This window comes from Mirounga angustirostris, unplaced genomic scaffold (genome assembly GCF_029215605.1).
Source record: "Mirounga angustirostris isolate CCGP_5_RB_7025 unplaced genomic scaffold, mMirAng1.0.hap1 SCAF_1, whole genome shotgun sequence".
In the NCBI taxonomy this organism is placed as follows: domain Eukaryota; kingdom Metazoa; phylum Chordata; class Mammalia; order Carnivora; family Phocidae; genus Mirounga; species Mirounga angustirostris.
In genome coordinates, this window is record NW_026991709.1 from 101,926,367 (window position 1) to 101,944,275 (window position 17,909).

Here is a 17,909-nt window from a genome sequence, read left to right on the forward strand (position 1 = left end):
TTTATTTATTTATTTGAGAGAGAGAGAATGAGAGACAGAGAGCATGAGAGGGAGGAGGGTCAGAGGGAGAAGCAGACTCCCTGCCAAGCAGGGAGCCCAATGCGGGACTCGATCCCGGGACTCCAGGATCATGACCTGAGCCGAAGGCAGTCATTTAACCAACTGAGCCACCCAGGCGCCCCTGATTCTTTTTTTAAAAAGATTTTATTTGCAAGCCATCTCTACACCCAGCAGGGACTCGAACTTACACCTCTGAGATCAAGAGTCACATGCTCCACCCACTGAGCCACCCAGGCACACCTTACTGAAGGATTTTAAAGGGAAGAAGGGGGTAGTGTCCAATTTAGATTTCACTATGTTTTCAAATGTGAAATTGAACTGCAGTGTTGCAGACAGCAATCTGACAAGTCCACCAGCACAAAGCTTTACCCCCACAGTACTGCTAGTCAAGGGACCACTGTTCTGAAATTAGGCCCCTACTTTTTCATTTCTCAGATTTCATACAGGACCTCCTGACTTTTAACTGTAGGGAGAAAAAACAATCTGGCAAATAATAAGATGTAGGTAGGTGCGCCTGGGTGGCTCAGTCGTTAAGCGGCTGCCTTCGGCTCAAGTCATGATCCCAGGTCCTGGGATGGAGCCCCGCATCGGGCTCCCTGCTCCGCGGGAAGCCTGCTTCTCCCTCTCCCACTCCTCTGCTTGTGTTCCTGCTCTCGCTATCTCTCTCTCTGTTAAATAAATAAATAAAATCTTAAAAAAAAAAAAAGATGTAGGTAAAGACTACACTTATTAGGCTTCAAGGTGATATAAATTACAGTCAGATTTGAATTACATATGCCACTGGAGTGCAGAGGGAGTAATAAAAAAATCACGGATAATCTGCCAAACTGAGCTAGGGCGCTAGGCCCTGGGCAGTGATCCTCTGTAGGCTGGGAACACAGCCAGCTGCCCAAGCAGGGCAGCTTGACTGGACAGGGTGGAAAAGCCAGATGCCAGGAGAATGTCATCCTCCCCAGAGAGGATTTTGCTTCTTCCATTTGGGCCCTACCCCAATCTCCTCCCCAAGGTCAATGTCCCAAATGTAAGGGAGGAAGCAGATTCCTTACACATGATGATCAGTTGTCAAATAATTTAAGGGCCAACCACAAATGTGAATTCTCTGCACCCGCTCTAGCAGTTGGTATCTATTTAAAGTCACAAGGCAAAGCCCCATGCATGGCAAACAGAGCACTTACAGAAGACCCTCCAAGATATCTATAACACTTGGCTTAAATTTGGCAGAGGTGTATTTCACAAATATAGTTGTCCATAAACAAAATACAGAAAGAAGAACATTTGTATGACCTCACAGATTTTATTAGGAGAAAGAAAATCCTAAATCAAAAACTGGGCAGTGGTAAGGAACACATCATAGATACACAGCAACAACCGATTCTCAAATCAAATAAATGGACAGAAGGACTGTCCAAAGAAAGACAGACTACTTATTTTGTAGAGAGCTACCTGGTTGATTTTTTTTCTTCAAGTTTTAACAAAAAGAGAAAACATATCATTACTATGTCTGGTAAAATGCCTGGAGTCCCTGCATGCCATTTCTAATTTTAGACATGGAAATGGGATGCTCTCGGGCATTCTGACTTTCAAAGAGGGGTTGTTGAGCTGCGAGATATTAGAATCTCTGAAAGCTTGAAATTATACAATAACATTTATAATTCAGCAAAAACAATTGTCCTCTCTTTCATAAAGAGGTTATTTAAATTACATTTAACAATCCCTATGCTGAGTCTCTCAAATATTTTTAAAGATTAAATATTACATAAACTCAAAAAAGATCTCTTAAGGCAGAGAAGGGAAAATACCTTTGAATATGAAGGGTCAGAGCTTAATTTGAAAAACTGTTCTCCATCCATCAATTGTCGTGCATAATTAAATAGCTAAATAAAGAAATAATAGCAGTGAAATCATTAGAAGAGGGTTTTTTTTCAGTGAGAAAACAGTCACCTTAGGGAACCCATAAAGTATGTATTAGAAAGGATTATATAGAAGAATGTATCTTATCTAAATTTATCCGCCATACTATTTTCATTTTTTCTTGACATGGAAATTAATATTTGTGCAAAATTTACCAGTGGTTTCTTCAAAGTATGGGATAAGTTTTCAATTTCTGAAATTTTTACTGAAAAAAAATATAACTTTGATTAAACAAATTATCAGATGCTGGAAAGGGTTGGTCCTGCCAAGGAATGAGGCCTAGATTAACGACACCATACAGGAAAGAAGTAAAATAAGTATATGCCTGCCTACCGGGGCTGGGGGAGACAAACAAACAAAAAAACCCAGCTCTTTGTATTATTCCTGATTTAGCTTCTGAGTAGCACCCTAAATTTCTCCTATGCATATTTTCCACTGAGTGTTGAGTTATCCCCAGGATTTGCTTTAATGCTGCAGCCAGACCAGCTGGGCAGCCAGTGTCTTCCATTCACCTGTGTAGGCTTTCTGAAAAATCTAGGAATCTTGCAGTTAATTCACGGAGGGAATTTTGCCATTCTCTCTCTCTCTCTCTCTCTCTTTTTTTTTTTGTGCAGCTTTTTATTTTATTTATTTTATTTTATTACATTATGTTAATCACCATACATTACATCATTAGTTTTTGATTCATTGTTTGCATATAAGCGTTCCATTCAATACGTGCCCTCTTTAATACCCATCACCAGGCTAACCCATCCCCCACACCCCACGCCCCTAGAACCTTCAGTTTGTTTCTCAGAGTCCATAGTCTCTCATGGTTTGTCTCCCCCTCTGATATCCCCCCCTTCATTTTTCCCTTCCTGCTATCTTCTTCTTTTTTTTTTTTTTTAACATTTAATGTATTATTTGTTTCAGAGGTACAGGTCTGTGATTCAACAGTCTTACACAATTCACAGCATTCACCATAGCACATACCCTCCCCAATGTCTATCACCCAGCTACCCCATCCCTCCCACCCCCCACCACTCCAGCAACCCTCAGTTTGTTTCCTGAGATTAAGAATTCCTCATATCAGTGAGATCATATGATACATGTCTTTCTCTGATTGATTTATTTTACTCAGCATAATACCCTCCAGTTCCCTCCACGTCATTGCAAATGGATGGCAAGATTTCATTCCTTTTGATGGCTGCATAATATTCCATTGTGTATATATCTTCTTTATCCATTCATTTGTCAATGGACATCTTGGCTCTTTCCACACTTTGGCTATTGTGGACATTGCTGCTATAAACATAGGGGTGCACGTACCCCTTCGGATCACTACATTTGTATCTTTGGGGTAAATACCCAGTAGTGCAATTGCTGGGTCATAGGCTAGCTCTATTTTCAACTCTTTAAGGAACCTCCATACTGTTTTCCAGAGTGGCTGCACCAGCTTGCATTCCCACCAACAGTGAAGGAGGGTTCCCCTTTCTCCGCTTCCCCACCAACATCTGTCATTTCCTGACTTGTTAATTTTAGCCATTCTGACTGGTGTGAGGTGGTATCTCATTGAGGTTTTTATTTGGATTTCCCTGATGCCGAGCGATGTTGAGCACTTTTTCATGTGTCTGTTGGCCATTTGGATGTCTTCTTTGGAAAAATGTCTGTTCATGTCTTCTGCCCATCTCTTGATTGGATCATCTGTTCTTTGGGTGTTGAGTTTGGTAAGTTCTTTATAGATTTTGGATACTAGCCCTTTATCTGATATGTCATTTGCAGCAATTCAGTAAAGTGGCAGGATATAAAATCAATGCACAGAAATCAGTGGCATTCCTATACACCAACAACAAAACAGAAGAAAGAGAAATTAAGGAGTCCATCCCATTTACAATTGCACCGAAAACCGTAAGATACCTAGGAATAAATCTAACCAAAGAGGCAAAGAATCTGTACTCAGAAAACTATAAAATACTCAAGAAAGAAATTGAGGAAGACACAAAGAAATGGAAAAACGTTCCATGCTCATGGATTGGAAGAACAAATATTGTGAAGATGTCAATGCTACCTAGAGCAATCTACACATTTAATGCAATCCCTATCAAAATACCATCCACTTTTTTCAAAGAAATGGAACAAATAATCCTAAAATTTGTATGGAATCAGAAAAGACCCCGCATAGCCAGAGGAATGTTGAAAAAGCAAAGTAAAGCTGGTGGCATTACAATTCCGGACTTCAAGCTCTATTACAAAGCTGTCATCATCAAGACAATATGTTACTGGCGCAAAAACAGACACATGGATTAGTGGAACAGAAGAGAGAGCCCAGAAACGGACCCTCAAATCTATGGTCAACTAATCTTCAACAAAGCAGGAAAGAATGTCCAATGGAAAAAAGACAGTCTCTTCAACAAATGGTGTTGGGAAAACTGGACAGCCACATGCAGAAGAATGAAACTAGACCATTTCCTTACACCACACACAAAAATAGACTCAAAATAGTTGAAAGACCTCAATGTGAGACAGGAGTCCATCAAAATCCTAAAGGAGAACACAGGCAGCAACCTCTTCGACCTCAGCCGCAGCAACTTCTTCCTAGAAACATCACCAAAGGCAAGGGAAACAAGGGCAAAAATGAACTATTGGGACTTCATCAAGATAAGAAGCTTTTGCAAAGCAAAGGAAACAGTCAACAAAACCAAAAGATAACCGACAAAATGGGAGAAGATATTTGCAAATGACATGCCATTCTCTTTCTTAATAGAGTCCATGCTCTACCTCCAAAGAGCCCATACAACCATACCCGTGCTATGAGAAGGGAGATTTTTTCATTTAAATTTTTTTAATTGTACTTTTTTTAACCAAAACTCTGTATTTGTTACTTTTTTTTTAAGACTTTATTTATTTGACAGAGAGAGACACAACGGAGCAGGGAGCCTGATGCAGGGCTCGATCCCAGGACCCTGAGCCGAAGGCAGACACTTAACGACTGAGCCACCTAGGTCCCCTTGTATTTGTTACTTTTAAAAAAGAACATTGCCCCAGCAGGACTATTGCTTTTGTTGGGATAAAAGTGAGGTTTCCGTGACTTTCCAAAATCATGCCATACCACACTGACTTCTGAAGTCACTGTGTGACTTTATTAGGCACATTTATAATTTGTGCACCTTTTTGTATCTGTATTTTTGTATCTATATTTGTATTTGTTTTCTTAGCTGCATCTGCCACCCACTTGCTCCTCTACAGGAATGCTGTGAGGACTGAATGAGAACAGGGCTCAGTAAACATTAGTGCCCTTCTTATCTTTTAAGACCCGATTGCCTACCTTTTTAAAATGAAGGAATTCTAAGAGTGGATTTTTGCCTGCATAGGATCACAACGGTATCTTTAAACCCTGATTCTGAAATCTGGTTTGCAGGTTTCTAGCCACTAGCTTAAACAGCATACCACAGCCTAGCCACACAATGACCACATCCTTCTCTACTAATCACATGACCGAGCACTGTCACAGATCCCAGAGAATGCCTGGAGTGGGGTTGGGGACCCTGGGTATGAGAAAGCAGAGAAAAACCATGAGGACAGAATTGTAAGAAAGCTACAGCTTTTGGAACATTGTGAAATCAAAAAGACAAAGATGAACCTTTCCAATGTAAAGAGTCCACTCAGGAAAGAGAAGTTTGTCGAATTTATTCCTAAGACAAAACATCTAAGTAGGGTCTTGCTGGGCAGGACCCTGGTTAGCCACCAAGATGCCTTCTATGAAGTTACAAAAAATATTTCTGTTATCTCTGAAGCTGAGCAGGGCTGGTGGGGGCAGGGGGTGGGGAAGCAAGATGGGGGAGGAGGCAATGAGGGGGGTGGAGACTGGAGCTTGCATTCCCAGTGACCAAGGCAATGGATAGAAATAGCTCTAGCCCAGATTAGACAGTGGCTGGAAGTAGGAGAAAGTGGAAAGAGAGCTGGAAATGGCTGTATAAACTCAAACTCTGTGTGACACTGAGCTAACCAGGATTAAGCAATGTGACTCGATATAACATCCTACTTTGTAGATAATACAAGCCCCCAAATTCCCATACACTATGGAGAGTTAAATTTATCTCAGGCTGAGACACTGTGAGAGAGGAAAAATACTAAAAGAGAAGTGCACTGGAGGAAGTGGACACAGTTTGGAAAAAAACAACCTGCAGAAGTCTCCTGAGTATAGTAAAGAGAGTACAAGTTACCTTGGCACAAACAGCCAGGCACTGCTCTGCTGGAGGACTGTGCTATGCCAAGCTGCATCCCAACAACACAAGAACTCCTTGGCACAGGGGAACAAACATAGTTTGAATTATTTGCTGATGTACATAAAACTCAGAAAATGTAGATGGTTCTGCTTTAAACACTCCTCATTGTGTGAACGGCTGTGGACGGGTAATCTTACATAGGACCGTGTTACCCATCCCAGGGTGCCAGAAATAAAATATTACCACTTCTGTAGCCCCACGGGATATAAAATCCACTTACTTAACAAATTCTGCTTTGTTCCAAGTGCAAAATGTCCTTCAAAGCAAAGGTTTTATTTTCATATTTCAGAAAAGACTGGCCCTAAAACGGATAAACCTCCTAGATAAAAATCACAAATGTTTGGGATGATCTCGGTAGGTACAGTAAATGATGTGGTAAATATTTTTGCTTTTTCTCTTATCATTATTAAAAGGACAAAAAAGCCCTGCCATATGAATATTAGTAAACATTTAATAAATCTCATCATTCCCACACTGAAAAGACTTATTTATAGATCTATGTTTTCTCAAATAAATTATGAGAGCAAAGTATAACACTCTCAGAGCAGGCGTACTAAACAGAAAATGAAAAACATTATGCAGTCTTATTAAAAAAAAAAGCCAGAAGTCATAAACTAGCTCATAAAGAAATTGCCTATCAAAGTTTGTTTAAAAAATTGTTTAAACTGTTTATCATTGTTCCCTACCTGAAATAAAGACAGGTAATATGTGAAAGCCATAGAATTCACAAGGATACCAGATTTTCCTGTTCTTAGAATGCTTTATTAATCCAAAGGAGGCCAGGTACAGAATCAGAGGTAAAGCACAAATAGAGCAGAAATAAAATAGCATCTTAGGTGAGAGTTTTAAAGATTCATGGCAAGGGGCACCTAGGTGGCTCAGTCAGTTAAGCATCTACCTATAGCTCAGGTCATGATCCCAGGGTCCTGGGATTGAGCCCCACGTCCTCCTCGTCATTGGGCTTCCTGCTCAGCAGGGAGTCTGCTTCTCCCTCTCCCTCTGCCCGCCCCCACTCATGCCCTCTCTCAATCATTCTCCCTCTCAAATAAATAAAATCTTTTTTAAAAAAAAGATACATGGCAAATCATTCGGCTGACACATGTAATTATCATCAGATTGCTAAAATTAAAATGACCACAACTCCAGTTGTTTAAATATTGCATGCTATTTAATATTTAATTTTCTTTTTAATTTTAATTTTATTTTAACTTTAATTTTTTTAATTTAATTTAATTTCCAATATTTAATTTTTAAAAAGCAAATCAGACTTTTTTTTCCCCATAGCAGCCAACTGGGTTTTGATCACAAAATATCTCTTGACACCAATTTAGGTTATTGAGAAAATCTACCCCAGTATATCATGTATTTCAACTTCTCCATAAAAAGAAAAAAGTACTGGGATTTTGACAATCAGCTGAAGGTCACAAAAAAATTGATATAAGTAGAATATAGGACTCTCCCTGTTTTCCCAATCCACCACACAACAGTGACCTACAGACAGGAATGTTAATGATATAATTAAAAGTTCTCTAAAATTAAAACTGTATAAAGGAAAAAAGCCTCAGAAGAAATCATATTTTAACATAAAACAGTGAAGGCTAAAATTGGTCACCTCTAAGTTGAATAGTATTTTGAGGCAATAACAATAAGAGACAATTTAAATATTTTAACTACTTTTTAAATTCAATCCACATGTGTTTTTTCTTGAAAAACTCAAAAATGTAGCATGAGTAAAAAATAATATTTATTTATTCATGCATCTAACAAATATTTATTGAGTACTAAAATAGGCCAAGTATTGTCCTAAGCACTGAGCAATATGGCAGTTAGCAAAGAGTCCCTGTCCTTATGTGGCTTCTATTCTAGTGGGGAGATATAGACAGTACAGAAACGAAAATATACCAATAGATGCTGAGTGGCATGGGGAAAAAATAAGCAAGGCAAGGAAGTTAGGAAGTAGCAGGAAAGAGAGCAAGTCCTATTTCATATACAGTGGTCAGAGAAGGTTTTTCTTTTTTTTTTTTTTTAACATTTTATTTTTCTAGAGAGAGAGTGTGTGAGTGAGTGTGCCAGGGGAGGGGCAGAGGGAGAGGGGAGAGAGAATCTTATGCAGACTTCACGTCCAGTGCAGAGCCCTACGCAGGGCTGGATCCCCCGACCCTGAGACCATGTCCTGAGCCGAAATCAACAGTCAGACACTTAGCCAACTGAGCCCCCCAGGCGCCCCCAGAGAAGGTTTATCTGGTAAGTGACATATGAATAGAGACCTGAAGGAAATGAAGGAGCAAACCATGCGGCTATGTGGGAAGCATGTGCCAGGCAAAGAGAATAGTAAATGCAAAGGCCCTGGACATGAACACACTTGGTGTGTTGAGGCTTAGAAAAGATAGGCAGAGTGAGCATGGGAGCGAATGGTAGGAAAGGAGGTCCTTTTGTTTATTCTGGATTATCCAAAGTATATGGAATTGACTGGCTTCAGTAGGTGCAGGATAAGAAAAGCAGGAAGGGAGAATGAAAGGACAGGAAGCACATTTCACTGAGCTTCTACCAAGTACCTGATAAAAGACATTATCTCATTTAATCCACACTCCTATCCTATGAAACCGGTGTTGTTAACACCTGTTTTACAGATGAGGCGCAGAGAAGCTAGGAGACAGAGCTAGGAATGGGCATAACGAAATTTAAATGCAGATCCTTCCAACTCCAAAGTTGAAGCCCTTAATCATTATGCTCCTCTGCTTTCCTGGGACAGCCAACGGTACCAGCTGTAAAAGGGAGAACATTCAAATTAAAGGAGTCCCACAAAGGGAAAAAAAATACAGTTACAAAGCTGATACCTATGCAATCTTTCTATGTGTACGTTCTACTCAGGTTTCTTATTTTTTTCAGATCACCCAAAAGAAGAAAATGTGCTAATTGATGTAAAAGATACTTTCTTTTTTTTTTTTTTAAGATTTTATTTATTTATTTGAGACAGAGAGAATGAGAGAGAGAGAGCACATGAGAGGGGGGAGGGTCAGAGGGAGAAAAATTACCCAGGCACCCAAAAGATACTTTCAAAAACTGAGGATGAAGGGTAGATTTGGATGCAAAGTAGCAGAGATGCAGCCCAAAAATACCTACCACAGAGTCTAGGCAGCTCATTCTACCCTTTCCCCCATCCCCACCCCTAAATCCAGCCCCTGGTCAGAAGCAAACTCTCAACCTATCTTTTGGGTATATATATCCAAAAGGAAAAGATGATCGGGGCAAGAGATGATGCTTGCAGGTTTTCTTTTGCTTTACTCCATTCTTGCATAATGGCATCTAAGCAAACAGCATGAACCTTTATCTATGATGTACATAAGATGTTCAAAGAAAATCAGAGAGATTTATTCCTTTAAGTATTCCCAGGCCAGGGTTTCCTAAACTCTCAGCTTTGAATTAAGAAGAGGCAGAGAGGAGGAAATCTGTGTTTGTTGGTTGGTTCCCTGATTGAAGAGAAAGTAATCCCTTTCTCAGCTTTAGGTTCAGATTTAGGGGAAAGTAGTAAAGGGATTTCCCCGAGATCTACCCCATTAGGTCTTCAGGGAAACAGCTAGTTGAAACCACTAGCACTGAGAACTGGTTAGCAAAACCACTCTAGAGACCAAAGAGCTGCAGACAAAAACTGCTGGGGGGGCCCTGTGAAGCTTTACAAAGAGGTAAGTGGGGACATGTTTGCGGTTTTCCTAAAAGTAGATATGAATATAATTAAGCAGTGACAAGATAGTTTAAATTCACCTGGGGAAATGTACTTAACTTGTAAATATAATTTGGATTACTTTAAAACTGCTCAATGTGTCAAAATAAATTTGCTATACAAAGTTATTCTTTAGTGTTTTACCTTCTAAACCAAATCCTGAAACACCATAAACAGGCACAAATAATGTCCCTGATTTTACAGCTGGGGAAAAGGAGGCTGGTGGTGATGCATGGCACTGACTAGTTACACGTGACAGTCAAACTGGGGTCTCGGGGCACCTGGGTGGCTCAGTTGGTTGGGCGACTGCCTTTGGCTCAGGTCATGATCCTGGAGTCCTGGGATCGAGTCCCACGTCAGGCTCCTTGCTCAGTGGGGAGTCTGCTTCTCCCTCTGACCCTCTCCCCTCTCATGCTGTTTCTCACTCTCTCTCAAATAAATAAATAAACAAAATCCTAAAAAAAAAAAAAAAAACCTGGGGTCTGAAGGTTGCCTTTAGGCTAACTTTAGAGCAGTAGTTCCCACCTAGGGGTGATTTTTGCCTCCTGAAGGGTATTTGGTAATATCTGAAAACAGTTCTGTTTGTCACAGTCTGGGGTGGGGGTGGGGGTTGAGCAGGCACCAAGGATGCTGCTAAACATCCTACAACGAACAGGACAGCCTCCACGACATTGAAGAACTACCTGGCCCAAAAGGCCAACCGTATCCAGGTTGAGAAACCCTGATCTGAAGTTAATTAGAAAAAGAGTGTATTTGTTGTAGATAGAGATAGATAGATAGATAGATAGATAGATAGATAGATAGATAGATAGATAGATAGGGTTGGAAAAATTACTGGGGAAAACAATACTTATTGATGGATCAACATTTTGAAGATGAAAAGGTATAGCAATACATTACACAGTGTGCTGTCGGGTGGGACTTTCCCATCTTCCAGTCCATAAGTAACATTTCTCCCTAGAAGTGTTATTCCCTGCATGGCAGGGTGAGGTTCACCAGCTGACGTACAAGACGCAGCTTTTCTTTTCAGTTAGATATGGACCCAGTCAAGACAACAACCAAAACTCATCTACCAGGTTCAGCCACTGCCTCAAATCAGATCATGTCACTATCACCCCCTGGGTTTCTTCTTTCTATAAAGTGGAGGTAACACTCTTGCTCTCAGGAGGTGTTGTTTGGATTAATCAGCCCATTAAGAACTGCATGTTTTATAATGAGCACAAAAGAGCCTAAGTGTTTTTAGATGTTACAAATGATGCCTGTTGCTTGGAGCACTTGAAAGAATAATATTAAAAAGATGCAAATCAAACTACAAGGTGAACAACATCTCTTCCCCTCATCCCAGACCAAATGCACCTTTCAGTGAATATTCTGACTTAAAAATTTCAAATTATTTGCATGTGGCTGGAAACTAGAGTTTTATCATGAGGACAGCTATTTGCATGAGGACACATGTCACAGTAGGGTTCTCAAATACTTCAGCCAACTCAGAATGTATTTTTCCCGCTCACCAACTATCAGATTTAATATAGTGATCATCTTTTCTCTAAACAGTCCTATAAGTAATTTGTCATCCCAGATCACAGAACCTGAACGTACTTAACACATTAAAACAATTTTCCCATAAGCCAAAAGTTGAACCTTTCCAGATAAAAACAACAATAACAAAATCAAAATTCAACTTCTAAAAGTCAAACCTATAGAAGAATTAAATTTCATGGAAAATAGCCTGCACCACTTTAATAAGCTGAAATTAAGTAACGTGCATAACGACCGTACACATGGAAAGAAGCAGCTCTCACTATATTTCCTATCATAAAACACATTTGATGGTTGGGAGAAGCCTGAAGGCTTTTTGTTCAGCAAGGTTACCATAGGTCACCTCCCACTCCATAGATAGCAACTTGAGACAGAAACATGTAAATGAGCACTTGAGTTATTATAGTCCCTTTCCCCAGCAGAGGACTCTATCAGTCTCAAACTATGGCCCCTTCAGGTCCCATCCAGCTCTAAGATTCCATTTTTCTAATACTTGAAAAAGGTTAACAGATTCTTAATGACCTACACATTCCAAGTCTATTCTCTTCTATCAAAAATTCCTAAATCTTACTCCATGCTCAAGGAGGCAGAGCATAATTCCCCAGTCCTTAAGTGTAGGCTGCACATAGTATCTTTTTTCCAAAGAGCATAACATGAAAAAGGGGGAAGGAAGGGAAGGGTAACTTTACAGTGGAGAAACCTGATAAACATTATCTCAGTCAGATGACTGAGGTCGACATCAACAGTCCTAAGTCAGATTGATTACGTACGTACCCTTGATATGATGTGGTAAGAATGACACCCTAGCTCTATGGGCTTCTTCCCTAAAAAACCATAACCCCAATTTAATCATGAGAAAAACATGTAACAAACCCAAACCGAGGGGCGCCTGGGTGGCTCAGTCGTTAAGCGTCTGCCTTCGGCTCAGGTCTTGATCCCAGGGTCCTGGGATGGAGATCAAGCCCCGCATCAGGCTCCCTACTCAGCGGGAAGCCTGCTTCTCCCTCTCCCACTCCCCCTGCTTGTGTTCCCTCTCTTGCGGTCTCTCTCTCTCTCTGTCAAATAAATAAATAAAATCTTAAAAAAACAAAAACAAAAAACTGAGAGACATTCCACAGTGAGCTTTCCTGGTTGGTCAACATATATATCAAAGTGCCTCTGGGTGATGATGCATCCTGACCCCGTGGAAGGTTCCCATTTGGGACCCTCCCATACCTGGCCCTATGCATCACTTCATTGGCTAGTCCTCATTTATATTCTTTATAATAAAACTGTAATCATAAGTATAGCACTTTCCTAAGTTCTGGGTCATTTCAGGGAATTACTGAACCTGAGAAGTAGTTAGTGGAAACCCCTGAATTTATAGAACTCCTTGGTCAGAAACACAGGTGGTCTAGCAACCCCAAAGCCTCCGGCTGATGTATGAAATGAGAAGAGTTTTGTGGAGAACTGTGACCTCAACCTATGAATGTGCACTAACTAACTAATTCTGATGGTTAGCATCAGAATCGCTTTGCAAGTAAAAATTTCGTTTCTGAATGATGCAGCAATACTGGTTCCTCGATTTTGACTAAGGTAAGATGTTAGTAAGAGCGGAACTGGTTGTAGAGTATGTGTGAACTCTTTGTACTATCTTTACAACTTTTTCTGCAAGCCTAAAACTATTCTAAAAAATTTATTTTAAAAAATATACCTTTATCTCTATTCTAAGCTACCATCAAATATGAGTGATGTTCAGAACAAATTTGTTACTTATGTGGTCATAACTTTTCATATTATGCCACAATATCCCAAGAAGAGTTATTATAAACTGAAGGTCACTAAGAAAAATAATTAAAAGTTAATTATATGAGCATATTACTTTAATCACCTCTCATTAGCTAATATAAAAATTAGTTACGTGTATTATGCCTCACTCTGATTTTTAATCCACTTATTTCACTATATTAAGATAAGGCTCTCATTCCCATTCTCCCCAAAGGATAATATTATGTATGTTATCTGGGTACATGCTGAGATTAGACTATTACCACAACAGTTCAGCCATGATAATTAACACACAACCATAGATCTTAGGCTTAAGAGAAACTCCAAACTCCCCTCACATCGAACTCCAGATGCTGGCCTATGAGGTCCCTCAAGATCTGGCCCTCGTCTGAACAGTTCCATCCTTCTATTCATGGAGCATAACAAGCTCACTACCACTTTTCTGCTACCTGGTGCCTCTGCCTGGAATGTTCTACCTCCAGATCTTAACACTGCTGGATCCTTCTTGTTATTCAGGTCTTAGTAAAATGTCACTTTATCCAAGAGGCCTTTCCTATCCATCCAATCTAAAGAAGCACTTCTAATACTAGATTTCTCTCTCTCCTTGTTTGTTTTTTTTTATCACATTGCTAATCACCACCTGATATTTTCTAGTTTGTTTTTTATCTCTTTCTACCTATGCATTAGAATGCAAATTTCATAAGAACACAGACATAAGACACTGCCTGCCTTAATCATTGCTCTAAGCCCCCCTGGAACAGTGCCTGAAACAGAGCAGGTGCTCAATAAATGGTTTTTGAATGAAGGAATGAAGTGGAACCAGATTTAAAGAAAACCATGCAATAAAACTAAATTATGAGCTATTAAGGGAAAGGAATGAATTTATTATCAAGTTTATTAAATGCTAATTATGCTCCAGGTTCGTCAGATACATTATCTCATTAAATCTTCATAAAACCCTGCAAAGTACATATTATTATCCCTATTGACTATTTACAGATGAAGGCTGGGGGAAGCCTAATAAGTAGTTCAACGGCAAAAATAACATGACTTCACATCTGATTGACTCAAAGCCTGTGTGCTCTTTCCAGTCCTTCTTTAAGGTATACACCCAATTCTTCACGTATGACCCTCTTTAAAAAATGGTCTCATGACCACTGGGAGTCTAGGAGAATGCCGTCCGCAGTGACTGTGTTATGACCTTAGCCTTGATAAAACTAGCGTGTGAGACCAGAAGACAGAAAAGCACTTACGGAGCCGGCCACAAAGCATGAGCATACTGTGAGCTGTGAGGTGTTTCCAGGTCAAAGACCTGAGAGTACTGGCCACCTTTTCGGCGGTTGACGACCTACCCATGAGAACATGGCCCTCGGGAAGGACCTCCTGCACCTGTCCCCAGAAGAGGAGAAGAGGAAGCACAAGAAGCAGCGCCCCGTGCAGAGCCCCCACTCCTGCTTCACGGACGGGAAGTGCCTGGGCTGCCACAAAATCCCCACCGTCTGTAGCCACGCACAAATGGTAGTTCTATGTGCCGGCTGCTCTGCAGGCCTCTGCCAGCCCACGGGAGGAAAAGCAAGCTTACAGAAGGATGCTCCTTCAGGCCGAAGCAGCACTAAAAGCTCCCTGAAGCAAGGTGAGTGGGACACGATCCCAATAAACAGATTTTGGATAAAAGAAAATAAATAAATAAATACAAATAAATAAATAAATGTATTGGCCAAAACAGCTCAAATTCAAATGAAGATGACTTAAAGAAGCCTTTTAGTGCCTAGCATCCTCTACGAACACTGTACAGCCTGCAAATAACTCTACCAGATCAGCTTAACCCTGACAGATATAATCCTTAACAATTTCCTTCCCCAGTCAAACATCCACATTTTGACTAAAATGAATGAGAAAATATGAAGTTACATACATAAATCTCAATGCCAACCCTTCAATGACCAGGATATGGCTGGTTTTCCCATGGTAGGTTCTGCTATCCCTCAGCAACTTCCCCGAAGCCTGACTTTGTCCCTCTGTCCTATCTCTATGAAGAATATCCAACAGCTAAAAATGATAATCCAAACTCTCACAAATAGTATCAAATATATAAACATCGTGTCATTAATTAGTGTTAGACTCCATCAAAATAGGCTAATAAACCTATGTTGTAACTAAGAAATACATCAATGCCCTACCTCACAAAGCACCAATTCCAAATAGCTACACAGACAAATTCTACCAGATTTTCAAAGGAATGGATAATTCTAATGATATTTAAATGTGTGGGAGTAAAAGGTAGAAAGATTTAAAATTCTTTGTATACTGGGCACCTGGGTGGCTCAGTTGGTTAAGCGACTGCCTTCGGCTCAGGTCATGATCCTGGAGTCCTGGGATCGAGTCTCACATCGGGCTCCCTACTCGGCAGGGAGTCTGCTTCTCCCTCTGACCCTCCCCCCTCTCATGCTCTCTATCTCATTCTCTCTCTCAAATAAATAAATTTAAAAACAAAATTAAAAAAATTCTTTGTATACTGCCAGAAAAAAAACTGATTCAAGTACCCTTTAAAAAAGATAAAAGCCCATAGAGCCATCTCATTTATGATTCATACAGATATTCATGTAAATATCAATATAGAAATCTTGATGAAAATATCAATAAACAGAATCCATCAATACTTTAAAAGGATAATACATGCATGATCATGTGAGGTTTTTACTAGTAAGACAAAGATGGTTCAGTATTAGATTTACCAGATCTCATTAGCAGGTCAAAGGAGAAAAAAATGATAATATTTATAAATTTAGAAACATGTTTGATAAAATTCAATATAAATTCCTAATTTTAAAAATTCTTTTTTTAAGATTTATCTATTTTAGAGAGAGAGAGAAAGAGAGCACACAGAGGGGAGGGACAGAGGGAGAGGGAGAGTCCCAACCAGACGCACCAAGCATGGAGCCCCACTCAGGACTTGATCCCACCACCCCTGAGATCACGACCTGAGCCAAAACCAAGAGTCAGACGCTCAGCTGATTGCACCACCCAGGCACGCCTTAAAAATTCTTTTTTTTTTTAATCTTTTTTTTTTTTTAGATTTTTATTTACTTATTCATGAGAGAGAGAGAGAGAGAGAGAGAAGCAGGCTCCCAAGGAGCAGGGAGCCTGATGCGGGACTCGATCCCAGAACCCTGGGATCATGACCTGAGCCGAAGGCAGACGCTTAACCATCTGAGCCACCCAGGCACCCACGCCTTAAAAATTCTTAATAAAACAAAAAAGTAGTTATAGTTCCTTAACGTGATTATATGGGGGTATGTGTGTATCTGAAATCCAAGGCCTGTATTGTGACTAATGTTAAAATTCTAGAAACAATCCTACTAAATTCAGGAACAAAACAGATACACATTATCACCACTATCATTTAACACTATCCGAAAAGTATGAGTCAATGCAATTAGAAGAGAGAAAGAAATGAAAGACCCAACCAGCAAAAGAAGAGGCAAAATTATCAGCATTTACATTTAATATAATTGGATAAAAAGACCTATGAGATGAAACTGGAAAAACTATTACAAACAAAAAAACTCAGAAAACATTATGCCAAAAAAGATCCCATTTATAAGAGCAGTAACTAAACAAAAAATTCCTAAGAATAAGTTTAATAACAAACGTAAAAAATCCTATACGAACTTTAAGACTCCAGAAAGCCGTAATACAGTTTCAAATAAATTTTAAAAGTATCCTGTTCCTGGGTATTGTAAAATTATCAACTTATCTCAATTAAATTACAAAGGCAATGCAATCTCAATAAGAATACTAACAGAATTTTTGTCATTGTTGTCATTTGCAATCAGATAAGCTGATTCTAAAGGTCAGATAATAAAATGAAACATGCTAGTATAGCTAGATTTTAAAATACTATAAAGCGGGCGCTTGGGTGGCTCAGTTGGTTAAGCGACTGCCTTCGGCTCAGGTCATGATCGTGGAGTCCCTGGATCGAGTTCCGCAATGGGCTCCCTGCTCGGCAGGGAGTCTGCTTCTCCCTCTGACCCTCCCCCATCTCGTGCTCTCTCTCTCTGTCTCATTCTCTCTCTCAAATAAATAAGTAAAATCTTAAAAAAAAATAAAATAAAATACTATAAAGCTATAGTGATTAAAAGTTTCACTGGGTGCATGAAAAGCAATGAAATAGAAAAATGTCCAGCAATAGACCCACTTATATAAGAATTTAGTATACAATAAAACTTCAAACAGGTGGAGAAAAGATAGATTCTAGTAGGCTGGAAAAAAAAGAAAACTAAATTTCTATCTCCCTCGCTTCTCATAACAATAAATTCCGATTGATCAAAGGCAAATATAATTAATCCATGAAAATACTAGAAGAAAACAACAGATAATCTTTCTTGCCTCTAAAAGTGAAAGTGTTTTCTAAGTAAAACACTATAAAAAACTATAAAAACTATAAAATAGTTAAATTAAAAAAAATAAATTTGACAGCATAAGAATTTTTTTTTAAATATACAAAGAAAAAAGTGTCATAAGTCAAAACATAAACAACAAACTGCAAAATATACTGGCAGCACATACAACAAAGGGCAAATTTTCTTATATAGAGAGAAGGGAACTCTTACAACTTGATCAGAAAAAGATCAGTAAGGCAATAA

General features: G+C 39.4%; 1 protein-coding gene and 1 pseudogene across 3 annotated transcripts in view; one reads left to right on the forward strand and one right to left on the reverse strand.

Annotated features, from left to right (window-relative positions):
• The window catches only part of PPM1L (protein phosphatase, Mg2+/Mn2+ dependent 1L), a 448,415-nt gene that overhangs the window by 254,082 nt on the left and 176,424 nt on the right, over positions 1–17,909 (reverse strand). The gene's annotated exons all lie outside the window — the stretch shown is intronic.
• On the forward strand, positions 14,620–14,879 carry LOC123863656 (small ribosomal subunit protein eS27-like; annotated as a pseudogene).